General features: G+C 44.3%; 1 non-coding gene across 1 annotated transcript; it reads right to left on the bottom strand.

Annotated features, from left to right (window-relative positions):
* Positions 1-4,820: 4,820 nt before the first annotated feature.
* On the bottom strand, positions 4,821-4,892 carry TRNAS-GGA (transfer RNA serine (anticodon GGA)). The gene has a single exon. It is a non-coding gene; the product is annotated as a tRNA-Ser (tRNA).
* Between the last annotated feature and the right edge of the window lie 13,196 nt (positions 4,893-18,088).

Raw genomic sequence — 18,088 nt, 5'->3', positions numbered from 1 at the left:
GTTAATACTTTCACATTTGATCCATTTCCAAATCCTCTAGAAGTGTATCTAGGATCTTCTCATTTTTTTATTAAATTTATTTGTTTTTAGTTGGAAGATACTTGCTTTATGATACTGTGTTGGTTTCTGGCATACATCAGTATGAATCAGTCACAGGTATACATATGTCCCTTCCCTCCTGAACCTCCCTCCCAGAACTTCTCATTAACTGTACTTCAAGGCTATGCCATCTGCTGACTTGGAATTTCCCCTAATGGATTTGGAGCCTGTGTGTTATCTCCCTGGATCCCCTCAGCTCTGTCTTAGGCTGCTGGAATGGTTTGCTCCCACAGCTGTTGGAAACAACCCCTTGATGTAGCCAGAGACAGTTGCTCAGCATCTTAACAGCAAGACCAAAAGAGGTGAAAAAAAATGGAAGTCTCGGATAGTGAGCAACTGACCTCATTCTGTAGGAATCCTTTCTGGAAAGGGAGCTGCAGAGTGTTGTGACAGGCGGTAAGTCATCTGTAAGAATGTTTACTGTGGAATTCTAGCGAAGAAATGGCTCCAGAAACTTCCCGGGTAACACAGATGGAGTCTGCTCAGGGGCCCCAAGGGGAAGATCTGGAAAACTTCAGTCTTGTGAGGGGGTCTCTCTCTTCCCGTTTTGGGGTTGGCTGACTCTGAAGCAGCGTTTGAAATCTTCATACTGCCGAGTGGTGTTTATAGAAGAATTTTCTAGTTCTTAAGGCAACTTGACCTAAAAGGCTCATCATGGGACATATGAGGAGTAAAACATGGTACCCTTTACTGAGCTCTGCTCTGCTTAGTCGCTCAGTCGTGTCCAAGTCTTTATGACAGCATGGACTATAGCCTGCCATGGTGCTCGTCTGTGAAATTTTCCAGGCAAGAAGGCTGGAGTGGGTTACCATTTCCTTCTCCAGGAGATCTTCCTGACCCAGGGATTGAACTAATGTCTCCTGCATTAGCAGGTGAATTCTCTACCATTGTGCCACACAGGGAAGCCCCTTGACTAATTAATGCATTTTCCTAAATTCACAGAGTTTGTAAATTCCAGCATCTGGGGTCAAATCCAGTTGGCTTTGGCTCTAAATCCTTGCATGGTTGCCTTTTCTGAGGGCAGGATGCATGAATTATATATATATATATATATATATTTTTTTTTTTTTTTTTTACTCCATTGCAGTGTTTTCTGTCCTAGGTATATCGAATCTTGAAAGAACACGGTCACTTTTAGATATTGCCCGGCCTAATCTCCTCACTGTTTGGATGGGAATGGCCCATGACATAAATGACATGGCTAGAACAGAGACTGACTGTCCCTCAATTCAAAATGCGGCTTTCTGATCAAGGATATCACTCTGAATAGTTATTTAATATATTTTGTTGATTGATTTAAATGTCATTTATGGCAGTACTATCTCTCCTTCTTCTAGGTGAATCGTTGCTAAATCCCACGAATTCACCTTTTGTCCCACTGCTCGGTTATTGGAATTTAGTGTGTAAAACCTTTCCCCTTCAGTCCAGTGAAGAATGACACCATGTGAGATGCCAGAGAGACAAAGATAAATCAGCCATGATTCATGAGCTTCAAGAACTTACCAACACCTGGGAGAGCCAGACACGAGAACATTTTATTCTAATACATCATATAATCATGTGACATAGACACCTGGAAGGTGTGGAAGCTGGGATGAGAGGCACCTACCCAAGCCTGGGAGAATAGAACTGCCTTCCTGGAGGATTAATGGATTAAATCAATTCACGATTTCACCCATTCACCAAATATTTATTGGGCACCTCTTCTGTGCCAGGTACTCATATTAGGGGATACAGTACTAAGGCAAAATACTCCTCTATTTGGGAGAGATGAAACACATAGCTATTCAAGTAGCAGTATTATGAAGAATATAACAAGGCAAAGGTCTAAAGAATGATACAGGGTTAGGATTCATTTTTTATGTATGTATGTCTTGTATTGAAGTATAGTTCTTTACAGCGTTGTGCTAGTTTCTGCTGTCTGACAATGTGAGTTATGTCCTGAATTTTATGCATGCATATGTGAATTGTATGTATGCAGACGACCCCTCCCTCTTAGACCCCCCTCCCACCGCTCCATCCCTCTCATCTAGGTCATCACAGGGCATTGAGCTGAGCCCCCTGTGCTATCCAGTAGGTTCCCAGTAGGATTTATTTTAAAAAGAGTCGTCACAGAAGGCCTTTTCAGGGGCATATCTTTGGATCAAAGAAGAGATGGAGAAGAACCTTGAAAATACCTTCTAGACAGAGCAAAAACAAGACTCATGTCTTGAGCCCAGTCCAGTTTGACGTATTTAAACAACAGTGAAAGCCAGTGTGGGTGGAGCTGGGTTAGTGAGGGTTACTGTTGAAAGTGATGGAGATGGAGATTTGGCCAGAACCAGGTCACGGGCTGTGTGGGTCAGAGTTAAGTGAATGGCAGTCAAATGGAGAAGGGCTTTTCCATCCTTTCCTTCCCAGGAGTCATCACTGACAGTATCTCAACATTAACACACAGAAAGACAGATCTAACAGCAAATGAATCCTTCTGATGGCCCATCTTGAGATGTTCCTACAGGTTATGATTAGTGTGTCCCTGCCCATAAGGTCAAATTCCATCCAAACATCTCTCTGGAAAATGCAGTGCTCAGAAACCTCTGCCCCGGGCACTCCCACCCACCTCACCATGCATCCTGCGTTCATCATCTCGCTCTTGTTCTTTGTCATGTGGCTAAGATCCCTTGAAGGAGATGGTCCAACTCCAAGTAAAGCTCTCTCCATAAATATTTAGACTGAATAGAAGATGTGCCAGAGATGCAAATAATCTGTCTGGAGGGAGAAGAGACCTTTCCCTTTGTTGTCTCTTCAGTCTTGTAATTTAATTCATGGATACATGTCTTTGAATAATACATAAGCATCAATTTACCACAAAGAGTTCCGCAGAAACCTTAGCTTCTCATCCTTCTGCTGTGCAGTGTGTGGCATTTTCTTCTCATCCTGGAATATACATTCCTCTGGTTTACCTTCATCACTTTCTTCTCTACTCCCACGTTTCTGATCACATACTGTGTGTTGGGCTCCGTTAAACGTACCATTGCAGAGTCTATATCCAGTTCAGTTCAGTCACTCAGTCGTGTCCGACTCTGCGACCCCATCAACTGCAGCACACCAGGCCTCCCTGCCCATCACCGACTCCTGGAGTCCACCCAAACCTATGTCCATCGAGTCGGTGATGCCATCCAACCATCTTATCTTATTCAGTCCCTCCCCTCTTCTCAGAGTCACTTGTCAGTTCATTTTGTTCAGGCTTCTCCCTCTGTCCCGGCATCCCTGTCCATTCCCACTGAGGTCAGTTCAGTCTCCATGTTACTAAACCAGCGGCCTTCTTTCTTGTTCTTATTTTGCTAGAACTCATCACTTACATGGACAGTGTTAACTGGTCCTTGCTGAGGCTCACATCTCTTTTGGTGTCTGTTTGTGCCACCCTTTTGCTTGCACTCCTCTGACCGGTCCTTCTTTGTCTTTCAAATTTTTGGCTCCTGGCGGTTGTGTCTTTGGCAGACTTCTTTCTCTCGCTCCATCCATCTTCGCCACCAGGCTCTCAACCATGGCTTCGGCTCTAATGGCTTCCAACCCTCTATGCACCCCTGCTCAGACTTGAGAGCTGGTTACCATCTGTGGGCTTGGGATGCTAAGCCTAGCCAACCAACACTCGCAGCTGGCGGATGGGTTGTAACATGACCCCTAATGAATCTGCCTCGCTCTATTCCAAGGCTGGTACTCTTCCAGCTCCAGCCAGTTTCCTGAATGAGCTTGAGTAAGTGCCTTCCCCTCTCTAGGCTTCAGTGGCCTTAAGTGTAGAGTGAGTGAGCTGGACCCCTTCAAATCTCCTTCAGCTCTACATGGGCATGACATCTGGCCATAAGGAAACAGAAATAACTGTTGTGGTTATAAGGGACCCAATAAATGATACCCCACCCTTCTCCCCAAATTCAGGACCAACAGCATAATGGAAATTAAAGCCATATTTAAACAAGAGAATTCAAATGTCAGCTTCAACAGATACAAGGAGACCCATCTACCAGGTCCTCTTTCAGTTCAGTTCAGTTGCTCAGTCGTGTCCAACTCTGCGACCCCATGAATTGCAACATGCCAGGCCTCCCTGTCCATCACCAACTCCTGGAGTTCACTCAAACTCATGTCCATCGAGTTGGTGATGCCATCCAGCCATCTCATCCTCTGTCGTCCCCTTCTCCTCCTGCCCTCAATCGCTCCCAGAATCAGAGTCTTTTCCAATGAGTCAACTCTTCGCAGGAGGTGGCCAAAGTACTGGAGTTTCAGCTTTAGCATCATTCCTTCCAAAGAACACCCAGGGCTGACCTCCTTCAGAATGGACTGATTGGATCTCCTTGCAGTCCAAGGGACTCTCAAGAGTCTTCTCCAACACCACAGTTCAAAAGCATCAATTCTTCGGTGCTCAGCTTTCTTCACAGTCCAACTCTCACATCCATACATGACCACTGGAAAAACCATAGCCTTGACTAGACAGACCTTTGTTGGCAAAGTAATGTCTCTGCTTTTGAATATGCTATCTAGGTTGGTCATAACTTTCCTTCCAAGGAGTAAGCATCTTTTAATTTCATGGCTGCAGTCACCATCTTCAGTGATTTTGTGTGTGAAGTCGCTCAGTTGTGTCTGACTCTTTGCGACTCCATGGACTGTAGCCTACCAGGCTCCTCCTTCCATGGGATCCTCCAGGCAAGAGTACTGGAGTGGGTTGCCATTTCCTTCTCCAGGGGATCTTCCCAACCCAGGGATCGAACCTGGGTCTCCTGCATTCCAGGCAGATGCTTTAACCTCTGAGCCACCAAGGAGCCACCTGTCTCCAAATCCTAGCAGATATTTCCCCAAGCAGAGAAACCACACTCTCCTGGCATGATGAAAGTTATTCCTAACAATGACACATTTTGATTTGATAAGACACATTTTGATTTGATTTGATTTAGCTTTTTCAAGCTTGGGAGATATTCTAAGGCTGGAGGAATGTTTAAACTCCTTCTGGCTGCTTATTTAGCATAAAGATCTCTTCTCTAGACCCAAGGGTGGGAGTCACTCTTATCTTCTCATTTAATCAAATCAGTTCAGGCTGAAAAGAAGGCCAAGTTGACAGCATTTCACCAGCCTTCTACCTTCCTAGTAGCCACTTTTTTGTTTGTTTGTTTTCATTTTTCTGCTTTACTGAATGAGATGTGTTACCTGATTTCAAGAGTTCTCAATCAGCAAGAACCAGATGAACTTGTATCCTGCAGAAATACAAAGTACTCAAGGCTGAACAGAGGAAGATAAGAGGGTAAAGACCTTTTTGTTGTCTTTTACAGATAAGGAAAGTGGGTCAGGAAGAGGATGTGACACCCTCAAGGTCAATGAACTTAAAAAATAGCCAAGGTGTACAACAGTCCTGATCCCATTAGCTCCTAGTACGACTTTTGCCAGCACACAGTATAGCAGAAGATACTAATCCCCTCAATGTTTCCTTTAATGAAGATTGCCAACTGTTTAAATCAGTAGCACAAGTGTAAAGTCTAGAGCAACTTTCAATTCAACATTACTTATAACTTCAAGGAGAAGAATTATAAGAATTCTCCCCTTGTCCCATCTGTTATGCTGTTTCATTTTAGACCAACACATTGAAAATGATGAAACTTTATCTAGAAGAATAATATAACTATTCTTGGGAATTATACTGGTATTGTAACAAAGGATCTTGTAGTTAATACAATAAAGTACAATTATAATATCTTTGCTTTTATTTTTGTCAGTAAATCAGTAAGTACTCCATGAACAAGAATCACGAAAGATGCAACAGGCTGGGGTTGTGGGGGGCACCCATGCCTCACTCCATGCAGAAAGCTATCTGCCTGGGTCTCTGGAGACTCTGTATTTCCTTCCTCCTCCCTGCTGCCCCTCAGCAGGGGAGCAGTGACTTGATCAGGTTGTTGAGTTTGAGAGAAGTTGTTGGGGATACCTAGCTTAGATCAGCAGCTCTCAACTGAAAATACTTAGCTTTGATTAGAGGCTTCCTGGATAGTACAACTTGTAAGGAAATCGCCTGCAATGCAGGAGCCCCTGGTTTGAGTCCTGGGTCAGAAAGTTCCTCTGGAGAAGGGATAAGCTACCCACTCCAGTATTCTTGGACTACCCTGGTGGCTCAGATGCTTAAGAATCTGCCCACAGTGCGGGAGAACTGGGTTTGATCCCTGGGTTGAGAAGATCCCCTGAAGGAGGGCATGGCAACCTACTCCAGCATTCTTGCCTGGAGAATCCCTATGGACAGAGGAGCCTGGCAGACTACAGTCCATGAGGTCACAAAGAGTCGGACACAGCTAAGCGACTAAGCATAGCACAGCTTAGATTAGAGGTCCCAAGACCTGCAGCATCAGTATCATTAGGAAAGATGTTCGATATGCAAGTTATCAGGCCACAGCCCAGCCTATTGAATCAGGAGCTCCTTAGGATGGGCCCATGCATCATTGTGTTAAGACCACTAGGAAGTTGTGATGCCCACTCAAGTTTGAGAGCCACTGGTTAGTTGATTTCTCCTTTCTCTCTTTGGATCTGCCTGCCTGCAGAGGGGTGATGTTCCGGTCTGTTTTCTGCCATGTGGTTAAGAAAACTGGCCTCATGGGACTGAGGAGGGTACACAGTTATGTAGAACTGCCCTTGACTGGGTGCTTTCAGATGCTAGTTTCAGGTGAAGTGTTAGGAAGCCCATGATTTCACAGACTTACATGCTCAAACCAAACTTTTATCTGATAATCTGACATTTGGATTCCCTTATTTAAATATGACTCCAATTCCATTGTGCAGTTGGTTCTGAATTTGGGGAGAGGAATGGGGTGTGGTTTATTTGTTGTTGTTGTTCAGTTGCTAAGTTGTGTCCAACTCTTTGCAGCCTCTTGAACTGTAGCACATCAGCCTTCCCTGTTCTTCACTATCTTCCAGAGTTTGCTTAAACACATGTCAATTGAGTTGATGATGCCATCCAACCATCTCTTCCTCTGTCACCCCCTTTTCCTCCTGCCTTCAATCTTTCCCAGCATCAGAGTCTTTTCCAATGAGTCAGTTCTTTGTATCAAGTGACCAAGGTATTAGAGCTTCAGCATCAGTTTTTCCAATGAATATTCAGGGTTTGTTTCCTTTAGGATTGACTGGTTTGATCTCCTTACTGTCAAAGTGACTCTCAAGAGTCTTCTCCAGCACCACAGTTTGAAGCATCAATTCTTTGGTGCCTCAGCCTTCTTTATGGTCATTTATTGGACTGAAGGATTGACGTTTTTGAACTGTGGTGTGGTGTTGGAGAAGACTCTTGAGAGTCCCTTAGACTTTAAGGAGATCAAACCAGTCAATCCTAGAGGAAATCAGTTCTGAATATTCATCAGAAGGGCTGATGTTGAAGCTGAAGCTCCAATATCTCAGCCACCTGATGCAAAGAACTGACTCACTGGAAAAGACCCTGATACTGGGAAAGACTGAGGGCAGGAGGAGAAGGGGACAGAGGATGAGACAGTTGTATGGCATCACTGACTTGATGGGACATGAATTTGAGCAAGCTCCGGGAGCTTGTGGTGGACAGGGAAGCCTGGTGTGCTGCAAGTCCAAAGGGTCACAAAGAGTCAGACACAACTGAGTGAACTGAACTGATTGGGCCCCTTAGGATGACGAGTCAGTTATTTATGTTTCCTCATGGTCACATGTCACGTCCATCTAAAACTGAAGGAGATTTGGAGTGGCCCACTCACTTCACACTTAACTGAAACTCAGAAAATGTAGCAAGTGAGCCTGCGTAAGAAGCTCCCAGCCGTACACGTCTAGTTAACATAACCACTATGCACCTTAACCAAGTTCCAAGTTGAAACAGAAGAAATTCATATTCAGAGAAATTGATCTCACCACGTTGAGGATTTCCTAGTTTACATTTCAGCCTGGGAATCATTGATGCCTCTGTATCTACCTCATGGCCCCCCCTGGTGAATATGGCCTCTCTGGATGTCACGTCCTTGCATTCCTGCCCTTGCTTCTCACAACCAACTGTCTTGATAGGAATTGAAAATGAATTGCAGCTGTTCAGCATCTCCATGGAGAAGACCAAATTCTTAATCCTGAACTGAGCTCATTCCCAGGAAAACAGAAGTGCAATGAGGAAGTGCGCTCAGCTGTGATACTCTGCTACCCTCTTTTCCTTTTAGTCATTGTTGTTTCCAGTCTGCAGTTGAATTATTTCTCCATATTGGGTTACTTGATCCACTGCCAGAGACATTTCCTATGAATTAACAAATCTGGCTTTCAGAAATGTGTTTTGGCCAATCGAATTTTGATTGGCCTTATGCCTTTCTGATTCCTTTCCTTGGCCATCTGCTCTCATGCAGTTTTCATGTTCAAAAGGTTCACAGAAGCTCCCAGCTTTGGTGATAGAGACAAACCAATTTACCTTTATCTTCCTAGCTTGATAGTGTACTAGCTAAAATTTATTGAGCAATTATTATGTGCCAGACAATGTGGTAAACATTTAGTATATGTTAGCTAAGTTTACTCTCACTGTAATCTATGCGGTAGCTAGTGTTATAATCCCCACTTTTCAGATGAGAAAACACTTCATTGTGACATTATTTTACTCTTTCAAGGTCACACAGTCATTGAGTGGTAGACCCAACATTTGAGTCCTGGTTATCCAAATCCACGAGCTGTGCTTTAGCCCTGGTTACGCCATGATCTGTACACACAAGGGTCTGGATGATATTCTTTACACTGCAAACCCCTTTTTGAGATGCTATTCTTTTCTTTGTTCTGCTGTGGTAGAGGTTTGAATCTAGGGCTTGAGCTCCCCAGACAGTTCTACACCATGAGATGTGATGGTTTTCTGGGAATGACCCAACCGGGCAGGGTAGGGGGAGGGTTTGCTGAGTTAAAGAGCAGTGTAATTGACAGCTTTTGAAAAAGCCAAAGAGAGGGCACGTTTAGTTCAAATCCTGTGCCAAGAAGAACTTGAAAGTGATGTTCTTGGGGAAGTATTCAGGAATTTGTCAGTAGTGTACAATGACCAAGGCCCTTCCGCATGGACATTTTTGGGTCTGAAATACCCAGGAACCTGAGTGTTTAATAGATCCTGGAGACCTTGCTGCTGACCTGCTGTCCCATGTTGTCCCCAGGTGACAGCCAGCCCCTGGGATTTTACAGAAGGGACCCTTAAGTCCCTAAAACAAACAAACAAAGAAACGTACAACAGCAAAACAAACAAACAAGCATGATGTTTGTGTTGGACGAGAAATTTCTAGTAGACAATTTGTGCCATATATTTTTTATATAGATTGAAAACAAATAAAAATTTACCATAAATTATTTATGCATTAATTATATATGTGAAAATAATGAAGAAGAGACAGTAATAGTAGCTATGTCTGAAGGGAAGACTTAGGAAGGAATCAGGAAAGGCTTATAGAATTAACTGTGCTTCACCGTCTGAGCCGCCAGAGAAGCCCAATAAAGAATGTAGGGCTTTCCATTCCCAGGTGGTGCAAGTGGTCAAGAATATGCCTGGCAATGCAGGAGACACCAGAGATGCGGGTTTGATCCCTGGGTCCAGAAAATCCTCTGAAAATCCTCATGCAGTACTCTTGCTTGGAAAATTCCTTGGATAGAGCCTGGCTGGCTACAGTCCATGGGGTCACAAAGAGTCAGACATGACTAAACATACACACACACAGCAGAGAGTGTAACTAGTTTCGAGGTTGGATAGTAGGTGTGATGATTTAATATATTATGAAGTTTGTGAGTGCAATTGCATAAAACTGACCATTAAGAAAAACTATAAGTATATCCACAATGATGATGTCATGAACTGAAGATGGTGATAAATTCAATTTTATGTATCTAAGTTTCAGTTAAGGGAAAAAGCAATCAAGGGAACAAATGAACTCATTTGTGTTTTCAAATTCTTGGTGTTTTGCTAATTAAAAATAAACTTCTTTCTTTCAATCTGAAAAAAAAATGGGGAGAGGAAGGTAAAAATTTGCAATCCAAGAAGAATGAATTAGTTGGGGACACCTGCTGCTGCTGCTAAGTCATTTCAGTCATGGCAGCCCACCAGGTCCCCCCATCCCTTGGATTCTCCAGGCAAGAGCACTAGAGTGGGTTGCCATTTCCTTCTCCAATACATGAAATTGAAAAGTGAAAGTGAAGTTGCTCTTAGCAACCGACTCTTAGCGACCCCATGGACTGCAGCCTACCAGGCTCCTCCGTCCATGGGATTTTCCAGGCAAGAGTACTGGAGTGGGGTGCCATCGCCTTCTCTGGGGAGACCTAGCAGACATCAAAGATCTGAGCAGCATTTATCATTAGGAAGAAGTGTAGGGATAAAGCAACTACTTTTTCGTAGGAACTTCACTTGGCAAACATATCCACTTATAAATGAGCTTGTTTGCCTGATCCAGGCAAGCTAGATCTAGGGTTTTGTAAATAGACCTTAGAAGGATTAAATAACCAAGCTGAGTCTAAAACGGTCAGTAAGAGCTAGACAATGAAGGCAAATGACAAAGGTTGGTGTTCCAAAAATAACCAACTTATTTCCTGTAATGTTTAGGATGTAATTGGTTGCTAGTGACAGAAACCTAACAATGGGAAAAAACAAGTCTGAATTTATTTGTTTTTCACCTATCAGGAAGTCCAGCCTTAACAATGTCAAGGCAGGTTTCTGCGTTTTTTGTTGTTTTTTGCTTTGTTTTCCCTAAACCCTATAACCATGTTAAGTAGGCCGTCAGAGCTCTAGGCATCTTACTCACCTTCAGATCATTATTGACACTCAATCCTTTTATCAGTGGAAAGACAGTTTTCCTGGAATAGTCAGAAAATTTCCACATATTTTTCATTGTCTGGAACCAAGTTATATGACCATTCTTGGGAGCTTTTCCAGTTTTCACAGAGGAGATGAGTCACGAAGAATCCAGCAGGTGTGGGTGTAGGCTAGCTAACTGACAGTGTTTGCCACACCACCCCTGCTCTCCTGGGAGCTCTATAAAGGCACCATTGGTATTTACATTATTGCCTTATTTCTCCCCAATATAGAGCACAATGTTATGCCCAAAGAAGGGATAGCAGAAAACATTAATTTCAAAATAAATTCAGATAAATAAATTCAGTTTATTCCAATAAGCATTTATTAAACGGGGTCCATATGTTGGTAACTGTTAAAGTACAGCTCAAGACTGAGACTCTGGGGGCTGGTGGATGGATAGTCAACATATGCTATGGCACAGGTTAGGAAATAGGGGCATGTATGGGACTCTCTCAGGGAATCCAGAGAGGAAGCACATGGCCCACTTTAGTGAGCTGGAGAAGAAAGGCAAACAGGGAGTCAGAGACAGGATAGTGTAGGTTGTGCTCAGGTAACAAATGGCCCCTAAATCTCATTGTGTAACCACAGAGTTTATTTCTCCATGATGGTAGGTGGACATCGTCCTCAGCTGTGGTTTTGGTCCATTTCAACCACAGCCTGGGACTCAAGCCAAATGAGCAGCGTCTCTTTGGAGAATGGACAGCAGACAGAATGAGGCAACCACACACTGGCCCTTAGAAGCTTCTTAGAAGTGACACATGTCAGTTCACTCGTGCCAAACTAAGTCACATTTTTCTAATAAAATTAACACTGTAAGGGTGCATGATCCTCCAATGAGTAGCACAAAGGGGATCTAGTGTAATATTGTCTAAAGCGCAGGGTCTAACCATGCTCTTTGGGCCTCTGGTCTACCCCTCCCAGCTTCTCCTCTCCGTAGAGGGCAGTTGTCAAGCTCTCTTAGTGTGGGAGAGCCATGGGATGGGCTGAGTGGCCAGAGTTGAGCTGAAGGAGCCAGGACACTGACTTCATCACTACCTGGTCCGGAAAGGGAGACTGAGAGGAGAAGACTATATCCAGAGCTAAGAAGATCCCAGCAGGACGTGGCTTTTCAGGAGGTAGAAAGAGAGATTTCACCATCTGTGTCTTTCCTATTGCTCTTCTCCCAGCATATAGAAGCTGGTGGCCCAGACTCCTGAGATATTTTATTGTTTTGGCTGGCAGCACCAGCTCAGCAACTGCCAGTTGTGAGGATGGACCTGATGGCATGCATGGGGTTTGGAGTCTTCGGAGGCCAGGGGAAGTTAGCCAGGCACAGGGACAATGACCAGACATTTTATTGTTGTCAGTGGAAATAAACATGCACAAATATGGATTTAGCACATGAAGAGCCAGGTTAGGACTGAGCTTTGGAGGAGAGACCATCTTAGGTTTTTTGCCTTCTTAAGGTGTCTTAAACTCCCTTGCCTTTCTCCTACTTCTCACCTGGGATTCAAATCCTCCCTTAAAATCCTCTCTGCACAACCAGTTTTAAGATTGACTGTTACTAAGGTACTCACAAACTCAGGGTCCTGTGTGTGGGTGCCAAAATTATCCCCTTGGACTCCAGCATGGAGGTACATAGAGCACCTAGCTAAAACCTCATGAAGTTTAATTTCATTCCTAGCTCTGGAATTTTCTTGGGCCCTCAGGTTCTCATTAACTTCCCCAAGCCTCAGTTTTCCCATTTGTAAAAGGAAGATGCAGATTACAACTCTCCTGCTTATCTCAAAGAACTATTTGAGAAATCTAATGAAAGCCTGTATTTATTAAACACCTACTGAATAGCAGACTTATCTGGACATAATTGGATATACATTATCACTTAAAATATTTATGTAAGTGTAATGTAGGAGATGTAGCTTCAGTCCCTGGGTCGGGAAGACTTCTTGGAGTAGGAAGTGGCAACCTGCTCCAGTATTCTTGCCTGGGAAATCCCATGGACAGAGGAGCCTGGCTGGCTACAGTCTATGGGGTCACAAAGAGATGGACACAATTAAGCAACTGAGAATGCATGCATGCAAGACATTTTTGTTTTTCAAATTATATTTGAGAAAATTATAGTTGCTTCTACAAAGGAACAATTATGGCAAGTAAATGATTAATTCTGGCATGAGAATCTATACTTAAGGCTTCAGAATACTCTAAACGATTTCCAGTTGTCCAATTGAGAACATGAAGCTTCTGACACAGAAATTGCTTAACTTAGGTCGTCAACATTCCTCACTTAGCTTATGCTGGTAGACTCCTGTCTCTCTGCTCCCAACTGCGCCAATCCTTTGTATATGAAGCAGATGAATCTAAAGACATTTTGCTCCTGCTGAGAATATTTTCATGACTTTCAGCTCTTCCAAGAAATTCACATTGTTTAGATTTTCCATATTTTTAAAAACCAAGACTCTGTCCATCTCTCCAGCATCGTCTCTCGACACATCTCTTCCTGCCTCCAACAATGCTGTCCTGAGCATTCCACACACAGACTCACAATTGTGTGTGCATTTTCTCTGGGATCTGCAAACCCTTGAAGAGGTCCCAGTGCCCTGAGCCTTTGCATACTTCTGTCTAGACCCTCTTTATGCTTGTAAATTATGACTTAGGTTCAACTAAAATGTGTCTCCAGAGCTCAACTTGAAAGTCACCCTGGGGAGCCCTGCATGACATCTGTCTTTTTCTTCTGCCTTCACAGTCTGCATCACAACTGATATCTAATGACTGGAGTCACTGTTATGTGCTGTTTCTTTTCCAGAAACACAGTGTTATTAGGCTCTGAGTTCTTTGAAGACAGGGATGAAATCTCATTAATTTTCTCTTTCCCTCACTTCTTTCCTTCCTTAAGTAGTGCACGAGTTCCTACTTTGGGCCAGACACTGTGTTCTGAAGATTCTTACATCTTTAGGCCTAATATGGTGCCAGACACAAAGCAAGCCAGCAATAAAGCTGGGTGATGGAATGAAGCAACCGATTAATCAAAGGTTCAGTTCAAACAGGCTCAGCCCTTTCTCCCATCTAAAGCTATGTGGAGGTTCAGGAGGATCAGCAGGTTTTCTGACCTTTGCTTTTTCCCACATTGTTATTCATTTTCTGGTTTTAGCTTCTGACAGACAGGAATAGACCGCCATGCCTTTCTAGGATATATCATCTAATTAGTGAATCACCCAGGCCCTTGATCTAGCTTCTTATTTTGCTTTATGGTCTGTGAGCTTGCTCTCCTGTGCAGTAGGAAAGGCCTAGGTGTGGAGTCCAAGGGGTTCAGGTGCTCCTGCTTACTCACGTGTCCTCTGGACCAGTCATTTACCCTGAATGAGCCTCAGTGTCCTTACCTATAAAAGAAAATGCTCATATGTGGTCCTGTGAGGAATAATTTGGAAGATGGACTTCCCCTAAGTCTCAGCAGGTAAAGAATCCACCTGCAGTGCGGGAGACTCAGGGGAAATGGGTTCGATCCCTGGGTCGGGAAGATGCTCTGGAGAAGGAAATGGCAACCTGTTCCAGTATTCTTGCCTGGAAAATCCCATGGATGCAGGAGCCTGGCAGGCTATTGTCTAAAGAGTCACAAAGAGTCAGACATGACTGTGACTAACGGCTAATGTTTATAAGTAACTGACCCAGGGATTGGTAAGGAATGGATTCTCTCAAGATGTGTCTGCCTGTGTCTTTCACCCAAAACCCACGCTGCCAGAGGAAGACTCTAAAGAGACAGAAGGGGATTAAAACATACCAGTTAATGGATATTATCTACTAAGAAGGTGGGGAGTTAGAAGCACTGCCTAAGGAGAAGTGTGACATCACTCTTAGAATTGTTGGGCTAATCATTATGCCTCATTATTTTCACGTCTAAAATTGAGATATTTTGCTTTCTAGGAAGGTGTCACGATTACTCAATGAGAGAATGAAAGCAAGGTCCTTCCCCAAGGCTCTGTCACAGAGGGAAGCCTTTGTCAATTTTGGTGACAATAATTTTGTATTGTCTGTCTTCATTCTATCAGTTTGGATGGCTAAGCTCCACTTTAATTCTGAGATTCTTTAACTCTGACCACTAGTCCAGACTGGCATAGATCCTGGGGGCAGTGACAGAGTCCAGATACCCTCCAGAGCGTGACCCACAGATTCTATACTCTGAAGGAATGTGGTGAGACAAGAACCAGACCACACATCACTTTATTCTCAAGCCAAACGCAGAGCCCAGATGTGTTTTCTGACACCTCTGAACCTTCCTGGGGATGGACTTTCTGGGCCGGGTGCTGGGAGGTGTGGAGATTTTGTTATTCTCCTTCTCTTGTGGGTCTTAATGGAAAAGCTCTGTCACCAGCAACAGAAAAAGAGTGGTGTCAGCATTGTTGAGACTTTCCATGAATTCCAATTACACATCATTTCCAGTTACAAAAAAAGAAAAAAAGCAGAGGTACTGGGCCCTGTTTCCCAACCACGGTGTTCAGAATGCCCTTTTACCAGAATGCATTTCTCAACATGGCACGGTGACCAGTGGTCTGCAGTGTGACCTTGCGTGAATCTATAACTCTGCATGACCCGGATAGCCACCGATGTAGGAGAAGTGGAGGCTGTCTGTGAGGCTCAAGCTCGTGATTAGAGCTCAGGTTCTTATGCGGGACAGAATCACGCTTAGAGTGCAGCTCCACACAGACCAGCGTGTGCCACTGGTAGCAAGAGATCTCCTCAGTTTTCTCTCCTATTAAATGGGCACACGGGGCTTTCCTGGGAGGATTAAATGAGATCATTTTATGTAAATGCTTTAGTCAACTGGCTGGTACCAAGAAATCTGTCCACTTCTGCTTCCATTATTATTAGATACTCATTGAGAACCTACCATGTCCAGTAACCTCTGAGTGGTTATTACCACATTCAGTCCTTAGAACAGCACGGCAATGCTGAATACAAGAGAAACTTAGAGACTTCAGGTAACTCACCCAGAGCCACCCGAGGGTAAGGGGCAGGGCTGGAATTTAACCTGGGGCCTCTTTGATGCCAACACCTATGAGGCTCTTTCCACTGAGAGACAGATGTTGACCTTTGACACTTCACTCTTCCTGACAAACACAGACAGGGATGACTAATCAGAGGGAACTGATTCTTTTCAGACAAGCAAACATGCTTAGCGCACTTTGTACGTGCCTAGTGGTGTGAGAGATGAAGAAAAGTGGACGTCCTGGTCTTGGCCACAGTTTATTGTTTATTTGAGGTCGTAAGACAGGAAGATTGATGGGAGTGCCCTGGAGCCCCGAGGATGCCAGGATCGCAGACAGTGTCTTAGTATCTATAACCAGAATACCAGAGACTGGATGGCTTAAACAGAAAACTTTTATTTCCTGTGGCTCCGGAGTCTCAGCAGCCCAGGATGGAAGAGCTGGCAGATTTCGCGTCTGCTGGGAACCTGTTTCCCTGTTCCTAGGTGGCTGCCTTCTCTCTGTGCCCTTATACTGTGGAAGGGACAGGAGAACACTTTGGGGTTTCTTTGATAAGGACACAGATCTCATTCATGAGGGCTCCGCTTCCAAGGGGCCTCACCTCCCAAGACCATCACACTGGTGGTTAAGATTTCAACCTATGAATTGTGTGCGTGTGTGTGTGGTGTGTGCTAAGCTGTGTTCCACTTTTCGTGACGCTATGGACTATATAGCCCGCCAAGCTCCTTTGTTTGTGGGATTTCCCAGGCAAGAATATCAGGGTGTGTTGTCATTTCCTTCTCCAGGGGATCTTTCTGATCCAGGGATAGAACCCACGTCTCCTGCATTGACGGGCAGATTCTTTACCACAGTGCCAACTGGGAAGCCTCATGAATTTTGAGGGGAACACAAACACAGCAGACAGTGATTCCTGGGTCATGTGGTCAAAATATCTTCCGAGAAGGGTTGCAGGACATGTTGTAGATTCTGGCAGAGTCATGGGTGCTGCCGTGGGAGGAAGGAAGGTCACCCAATCCTAGGGTGGTGTGGAGTTTCTATAAGCACTCAGCAGACAGCTCAGTTAGTCCTTCTCTGAGATGTCTTCCCTGATGCCCAGGCAAAATCCCCCAGAGGAGGAAATGGTGACCCACTCCAATATACTTGCCTGGAGAATCCCAGGGACAGAGGAGCCTGGGGGGCTACATCCATAGGGTCGCAGAGAGTCAGACACGACAGAGTGAGCATGCACACCCCTTGGTACATAATAAATGCAAGTCTCATTCTCCCAGACTTGTAGGGAGGAATGAGTATCTGCCTTGCTGGCTGGATTGCCCTGATGTATGCTGATGGTATGGGGAGCTGTTTCCCTGTTGGCTTTCTGGCAGAGGGTTAACAAGCGCTGGATTTCAGAGGAAAGAGGCACTGCCCGAGTCCTGAGCTTTCCCTCCAGCTTTTTGCAGTGGTAAGTTCTGCCTGTTCCTGCAGCCATGGGTCGTGGTATGTGCCGTGAGCATTGCCCCCTCCTTGTCATGCTTCCTATGCGAAGTTTCCTTGTGCGACCAGACAGCTCCTTGCGATAGTCTCATCCGGCAGTATCTCTGGGGCTCTCAGAAATACCCACTTTAGGGTGGATCAGGACCAGCTGGGTACATATAAGCCAGAGTTAGCTTCCATCCTTCAGCTTTCAAGAAATATTGTTTTCTTTTGCTCACAGACATTTTTTCCTTCTTCTCTTTCACTTCAATAACTCCTACTGCCCTTTTGAGCTCAGCTTAAATCTTCCATTGGAAGCATTTGTACCCTTAGGTACCACCTCTTAGGGCCTTTCTCGTCTTGGCCATGAGACAGATTAATTATTGAATTACTTTTCTATGGTGTCAGTTATGTTTAGCTTTGATTAGTTTATTAAGTGAGTTTATCATCTGTAGAACTTCGGAGACTTAAGAGGAAATTTTTCACAGAACTGATACTTTTTGATGAAGGGGAATTGGAAGCAAAAGCAATATGGGCCTCAGTGGGGGTCTCGGAGCCTCATAGCATTGAGCAACTTTCTGAGTGAGTCCCAGGAGGAGAGGCTGGAGAGAAGGAATATAACAATGGAAAACTTGACTCACTTGAAAATTCGTCCATGAGCCAGTCCTGAAGTCAAATATGATCTCATCAAAGCTTTCCCCCTTGATCACAGTCACATATTAATGCATGTGTGTGTGTGAATGCATGTGTGTGTGCTTTTCAGACAGCAAAG

This window comes from Ovis canadensis, chromosome 2 (genome assembly GCF_042477335.2).
Source record: "Ovis canadensis isolate MfBH-ARS-UI-01 breed Bighorn chromosome 2, ARS-UI_OviCan_v2, whole genome shotgun sequence".
NCBI classification, from domain to species: Eukaryota; Metazoa; Chordata; class Mammalia; order Artiodactyla; family Bovidae; genus Ovis; species Ovis canadensis.
This window is presented reverse-complemented; position numbering and strand designations above follow the sequence as displayed.